The sequence below is a fragment of the Eumetopias jubatus genome, unplaced genomic scaffold, assembly GCF_037043125.1.
Source record: "Eumetopias jubatus isolate StellerSeaLion01/CBP00866 unplaced genomic scaffold, mEumJub1_p1.0 scaffold_6, whole genome shotgun sequence".
NCBI classification, from domain to species: Eukaryota; Metazoa; Chordata; class Mammalia; order Carnivora; family Otariidae; genus Eumetopias; species Eumetopias jubatus.
Window position 1 is genome coordinate 60339394 of NW_028274812.1, and position 7352 is coordinate 60346745.

The following is a 7352-nucleotide window of genomic DNA, read 5'->3' on the forward strand; positions in this document are numbered from 1 at the left end:
AGAGTCACAGAGACCAGCTTTTTTAACAACCTAATGTCCATTTTTTTTTATATCTCAATTGTCAAGACACATGACTTTTAACCCAATGTATTTGGTTCTAGATCTTCTAAAGACCATTTTGAAACAAGGTAATATATAAACACATATTGGGGTTAAAGGTCATGTAAACAACATGAGACTGATGTAGGTCACATCTGAGATATTTTAGTTCTGTAACTGAGTTCTACAGAGCTACCCCAGAGCTTAGGTGCTCCTTTACAATGTCAGAAGAAGCTGCGTCATGGCTACAGTCCAGCGACATTCCTTCTCACTTCCCTAAGGTGCAATAGTCAGGGTTCAGTGAGTAACCCTGACATCTGAAGACCCAACAGGATGGGTCATACACAGATGTTGTCACTTGGTAATTGAAAAACAGTTGAAGAGTTTACCTCCATTGTCTTTTTTAATACAGAAAATATTATGAATTTAAAGATATAAATGATTTTAAACCCACAGACATTTTTCTAATAGCATTACCAAAAGGCCTCAAATAATTCCAATATGTAAATTGGTCAGTGATTTGTTTTAATTTATATGTATTAAGAGTTGTAAAGAACTTTAGCATTTAATCAAAGTACAAAATAAAAAGGGTGGCTATTAAATTCATTTCTGTGCCTTTATACAGTTTTTCTATACATAAGTGTATACACACACACACACAGATGCAAATTTGCTGAAGTGGTCTGATAGAGATTCTCTGTTTTGCATTTTTGCCCATGATATGTGTACATGTTTACTTTCAAGACAAGTTGATGATCAGTTTCCCATATCTAATTAATACTTGGCTATTTGTCATTACTTACAATCATAACTATATGCTTATTCAATTTTAGGTACCTCATTTAAATGTTGACCAATTAATATAAATCAGTGAATAATGCTTGTATATTTATTTACTTCTGGCTTGTAGCTTGTATTCTTAAGGCTTTCTTATATAAAGGATTTCATATTTCCTTAACATAGTTTCTCCTTAGCAAAGCATAAAGAGTTCAGAATTAGTAAAATGTGTCCTAAATATAGCTAATAGTCAAATGACAGTATCACACCAGATTCTCAGGCACTTGTATTATACCTGAAGTCCTAGAAATTACTGCTTTTCATGGGTTATGGTATCACAGGGGTCATGGAATCTTGGACTTGAAAGATACTTTAGAGATTATCAGATGCTACAGATGAGAAAAATAATACCCAGAAAGATCGTTATTTTTGCACATTCAGAGAAACTTCTCTAGTGACAAACTATAGAAATGATCCCTGAAAGTATAGTTTTAAGATAGAGTTATTTTTAACGCAGTCTAGTGTGTGTCCAGAGACCCACCCCTAATGGGCACCTAGAAACCAGCCCTGAGTTCTTTCCACCAAACTTTCCTGTCCCTTTTGGGACAGTGAGAAACAACTAACAAGAACATTAAAGTTAACACTTAATGACTGTAACAAATTCCTGAGAGTTCAGTGAGTAAATCAAGATTGTGTAAGTATGTATTAAAAGTTGTATAATTAGAAAAAAAAACTGATTCTTCATAATTTGCTTGGGCTTCCTGTCAGGATGGCAGAGATTAATTTTCCATTTATTTCACAGAGTTGTATAGAATGAGCCCAAAGCAAAATATAAAAAGTAACAATATTTTCTTTTACCATCCCCAGTTTCTTTGTTGACACCTCTCTATACCAAAAAGTTAGTTCGTTCTACAGGTAGCCTCCTCCCTTGCCTAAGGCTAGGAACAGCCCTACTGCTATGACTCCTTTATGACTTCACCCTAGGAAGGATAGTATTAAATTATTTTATTTGCCCTTTCAGCCATTAGCTCAGATACAGCAATGTCCATCCAAAAGATTATGCTAAATTTGTATCCTGATTTTTGGTGTTTGTATATTCATTATTCAACAGGTATCTACATAACAATTTGCCTCCAGGACACTATGCTGGGCTCCACGGGGGGGGGGGGGAATTAAGGCCTAAAACATTACACAATCTCAAGAATTAAAAATCCAGTGTCTCCTGTTTCCTATAGATCAATTCTACGTACTTGGGTGATGCAGAAAACATCTCCAGTGATTTCTCAATTCTAAAATACAATTCATGTGTAAAATGCACCATTAATTTAATAACTGCCTTTGGGAAATAAAAATACAACATTAAACATTCACATTAATAGTAAGACATACCCTAATTTCAAAAACACTAGCATGTGGGTAAAGTGCACATCACTGAATTGAGAAAAAAAATATATTGACAATTCATCGTTGCATTTTCTTCTAAGATTAAATGTACTCTTCTCTATCATTCAATGAAACAATTCTCTACCAACTGATTTCCTCCCTACTAATGATACCTAAACCCAAATACATAAAAGAATCATATAAAAGAATCTTAATTAATTAAACACCTCACAAAATGTTTTACTTTTTTTCAGGCACAGGATTGAGAAAGAAATGTAAATAATTTTGAAATAAATTTTATTTCTATAGCAACAAAGCCACAAGTACTTGCTACCTTAACCACTGAAAAACTTAACATGGCACCCTGAAAATAAAACTTGAAGTTTCTTGAGAATAAAAACTTAACTTGGGCTCCATTACTCCTTACTGGGAATGTAATTCTGGGAGACTGCCTCAAAGGTATACTCTTATATCAGAAACCTACTCGGGGGCGCCTGGGTGGCTCAGTCGTTAAGCGTCTGCCTTCCACTCAGGTCATGATCCCAGGGTCCTGGGATCAAGCCCCACATCGGGGAGCCTGCTTCTCCCTCTCACACTCTCCCTGCTTGTGTTCCCTCTCTCGCTGTCTCTCTCTCTCTGTCAAATAAATAAAATCTTTAAAAAAAAAAGAAAGAAACCTATTCAGAAGTATGAAGTCGTGTCCTAATCAAAAGCAAAAAACATTTCTAAAATGCATGATTTTTACTGAGAATACAGTTGTTTCTCTAACACATATAATAAAATGTGTTGTTCTTCTTAATTTAATATAATACACTTGCTATTTCTCTGAAAAAAAAATTCAAGACAAGTATCTCTTTCACTAAAAGATTTAAGTAATAGTAGGCACTTTTTAATAACAGCTCTCTAGGGATTCCTGGGTGGCTCAGTTGGTTAAGCATCTGCCTTCAGCACCAGTCATGATCACATGATCACAGGGTCCTGGGATCCAGCACCGCATCAGGCTTCTTGCTCAGCGGGGAGCCTGCTTCTCCCTCTGCCCGCCGCTCCCCCAGCTTGTGCTCTCCCTCTCTCTACCTCTCCCTCTGACAAATAAATGAATAAAATCTTTTTAAAAAATAACAGTTTTCTAAAATATCATATGTAGATTTGTTCCTGTTAAGTAACAAAAATTCAAGCGAGTAAATTTTAAAGATTTAATTGACTTTATTAAAGGATTCATGAACCAGGTAGTATCCCATCTAGCAAACAGAAGGGCTCTCAAGGAGTTGTACAAAATGGAAGGTCCTTACAGAAGGAGCGTGGGGCAAGAAAGTTACTAACGAAAGAAAGGGTTTATTCCAGGCAAGACCGCTTTCTCTTAGGGGTAAAGGCAAGAGGTCTTACCAGGCAGATGACCTCATCTTCCTTTGGGGGATGGAGAGGGCCCATGCAACAGACGTGTTGGCACTGATCAAAACATTTCTGACCAACTAGTTAAGACGATGTTTCTGGGGAAGGTTGAAACTGTAATGAGGTTAGGTAATAAGCCGTGGTTTGGGAACCTGGTCTAAGTGACACTCTTTTGGACATGTGGTTTTCTTTTTAACATTTTCAAACAGCTGACAAACTTATTTCCAGGAATAAGAAATAAGGAATGGGGTCCTTCTCCTCAGTTTTCAGTGTTGTGCAAAAGCTCTGGAATTCCTAATGTGCAGTAGAGTTGGTTTCAGTTCCAGCCTCATCAGTCACTAGATATAAAAGACCTTTGGTAAAAATTATTAACCAAACTACTTAATTGTATGAATTAGAAAAATTGGAGCCCAAAGAGGGGTAGACAAAGTCAAACAGCTTTTACTTGTTAAAACAAGGGCAAAATTTTGAAGCACCTTCCCTGTTTCCAGTGTATACTCTCTGGGCTGCACTCCGACAGTAGGAGGCGGTAAATTTCATGCAAAGAAGTTTGGCTCACAAATGCAGTAAAATGCTAATAAATGCAGTGGGAGGCCCTGAAGTTTTTTGAGGAGAGCAGTATCACAATCAAATCTTTGCTGGTGGAAATAACTGGCACTGGAGTATAGGATAGAATGAATGGGAAGAGCCTAAAACTAGAAAAGCAGGCAGGAAATTACCACAATGGTCCATTGGGAGAAAAAAAAAAATGCTGCCAACTAGACAATGACAATAGTTGTGTATGCTTAACTAACATTTGTTGAGTACACTAGATGTGCCAGATATTGAGCATAATCTTATATAATCCTCACACCAACCCTCAAAGCTACATCCTGTTATTGTGTTATTGTCACCGTTTTATAGATGAGGAACTCAGACCTTGAGGTAGCTAGCCTCAGATTACATAGTTAGCAAGGGGCACTCAGAATTCAAACCCAGATCTGATGCTCTTATCCATTCACTATGCCATTGCTTCTCAAAATTTACAATGCACACATATCACTTGGGGATACTGTTAAAATACAGATTCCTTTTTTTCCCCAAGTTTTAACAGAGGATTTTTTCCAGATATATTAAAGTGTAATTGACAAATAGGTATACTATTTTTAAGGTATACAACTTGATGTTTTGATATATGTATCGATTGTGAAATGATTACCACAATCAAGTTAATTAACATCCATACCCATCATTTAAGATCTACCCACTTAGCAAACTTCAAGTATACAATACAGTATTGTTAACTATAACCAGCATACTGTACATTAGATCTCCAGAATTTACTCATGTTGTAGAACTGAAATTTTGTAGTCTGATCAACATCTCCCCCATGCACCCCACCTCCTGGCCCTTGGCAACCACAATGTCACTCATTGCTTCTATGCATTTGACTATTTTAGATTCCACATAAGTGAGATCATGCAGTATTTATCCTTCTGTGTCTTGCTTGCTTCAGTTGCCATAATGTCCTCCAAGTTCATCCATGCAGTCACAAATGGCAGGATTTCCTTCTTTTTTAAAAATAAAATTTATTTATTTGAGAGAGAGAATGAGAAAGAGAGAGCACATGAGAGGGGGGAGGGTCAGAGGGAGAAGCAGACTCCCTGCTGAGCAGGGAGACCAATGCGGGACTAGATCCTGGGACTCCAGGATCATGACCTGAGCCGAAGGCAGTTGCTTAACCAACTGAACCACCCAGGTGCCCAGGGTTTCCTTCTTTTTAAAAGCTGAATAATATTCCTGTGTGTATGTGTATATGTGTGTGTGTGTGTGTGTGTGTGTCATCTGTGTGTATCATATTTTCTTTATCCATACATCTACTGATGGACCTTTAGGTTGTTTCCATATCTTGACTATTGGGAATAATGCTGCAAAAACATGGAAGTGCAGATATCTCTTCCAGATTTCATTTATTTTGGATATATACTCAGAAGTGGGATTGTTAAATCACATGGCTGCTCTGTTTTTAATTTTTTGAAGAACCACTATACCATTTTCCATAATGGCTGTACCAACTTACATTCCCACTAACAGTGTACAAAGGTTTCCCTTTTTTCTCCACATCCTTGCCAACACTTATCTTTCGTCTTTGGGATAATAGCTATTCTAACAGGTGTGAGGTGATATCTCAATGTGGTTTCAATTTGCATTTCCCTGATGACTAGTGAAGTTGAGCAACTTTTCCTCTATCTGTTGGACATTTGTATGTCTTCTCTGGAGAAATCTATTTAGATCCTTTGCCCACTTTTTAATTGGGTTGTTTTCTTCCTATTGAGCTGTTTGAGTTCCCTATATTTTTTGGATTTTAACCCCTTACAAGATTTATGGTTTGAAAATATTTTCTCCCATTCTATAAGTTGTTTCTTCACTCTGTTTATTGTTTCCTTTGCTGAGCAGCTGCATTTTACTTTGATACAATACTATTTGTTTATTTTTCCTTTTTTTTTTTAAAGATTTTATTTATTTATTTGACAGAGAGAGACACAGACAGGCAACACAAGCAGGGGGCAGTGGGAGAGGGAGAAGCAAGCTTCCCTCAGAGCAGGGAGCCTGATGTGGGACTCGATCCCAGGGCCCTGGGATCATGACCTGAGCCAAAGGCAGACGCTTAAAGACTGAGCCACCCAGGCGCCCTGTTTATTTTTGCTTTAGTTACCTATGCATTTGGTGTCATATGCATGAAATCAATGCCAAGACCAATGTCAAAAGATTTTTCCCTATGTTTTCCTCTTGTAGTTTTATATTGCAGGTCTTACATTTAAGTCTTTAATCCATATTGAGTTGATTTTGTATCAATTATCTCACATTTCTACATGGTATGAGTCCAATTTCCTTCTGCATGTGGATATCCAGTTTTCTCAACACTATATTAAAGAGACTATTCTTTCTCCATTGTGTGTTTATGGCACCCTTGTCAGAGATCAGTTGGCCATAAATGCATGGATTTGTTTCTGGGTTTTCTATCCTATTTCATTGGTTTACATGTCCATCTTTATACAAGTACCATACTATTTTAATTACTGTAGTTTTTAAAATATATTTTGAAATCAGGAAGTATGATGCCCTCCAGCTTTGTTCTTCTTGCTCAACATTGCCTTGGCTATTTGGGGGCATTTGTATTTCCATATGAATTTTAGAATTGTTTTTTCTATTTCTGAAAAGAATGCCATTGGGATTTTGATAGGGATTGCACTGAATGTATAGATCAGTCTGGGTAGTATGGACATTTTGGCAATATTATTTCCAATCCATGTACAAAGGATGTATTTCTATTTATCTGTGTTTTCTTTAATATCCTTCATCAATATTTGATATTTTCAGTAGATAAGCTCTCCACCTCTTTGGTTAAGTTTATTCCTATTTTATTCTTTTAGTTGGTATTGTAAATGAGATCATTTTCTTAATTTTCTTTTCAGATAGTTTGTCGTTAGTGTATAGCAATGCCACTGATTTCTGTATGTTGATTTTGTATCTTGCAACTTTATTAAATTTACTTATTAGTTCTAACAGTTTTTGCGGAGTCTTCAGGATTTTCTACATATATGATCATGTCATCTGCAAATAGTGATAATTTGACCTCTTTTTTTCCAATTTGGTGTTTTTTATTTCTTTTTCTTGCCTAATTGCTCTGGCTAGGACTTTAAGTACTGTGTTGAATAGAGGTGGCAAGAGTGGGCATCCTTGCCTCTTACTAAATCTTAAAGGAAAAGCTTTTAGTTATTCAC

The 7352-nt window shown here is 36.5% G+C and overlaps 1 pseudogene; it reads right to left on the reverse strand.

Moving 5' to 3' along the window:
* Nucleotides 1–1226: 1226 nt before the first annotated feature.
* On the reverse strand, nucleotides 1227–1309 carry LOC114210050 (small nucleolar RNA U3; annotated as a pseudogene).
* Between the last annotated feature and the right edge of the window lie 6043 nt (nucleotides 1310–7352).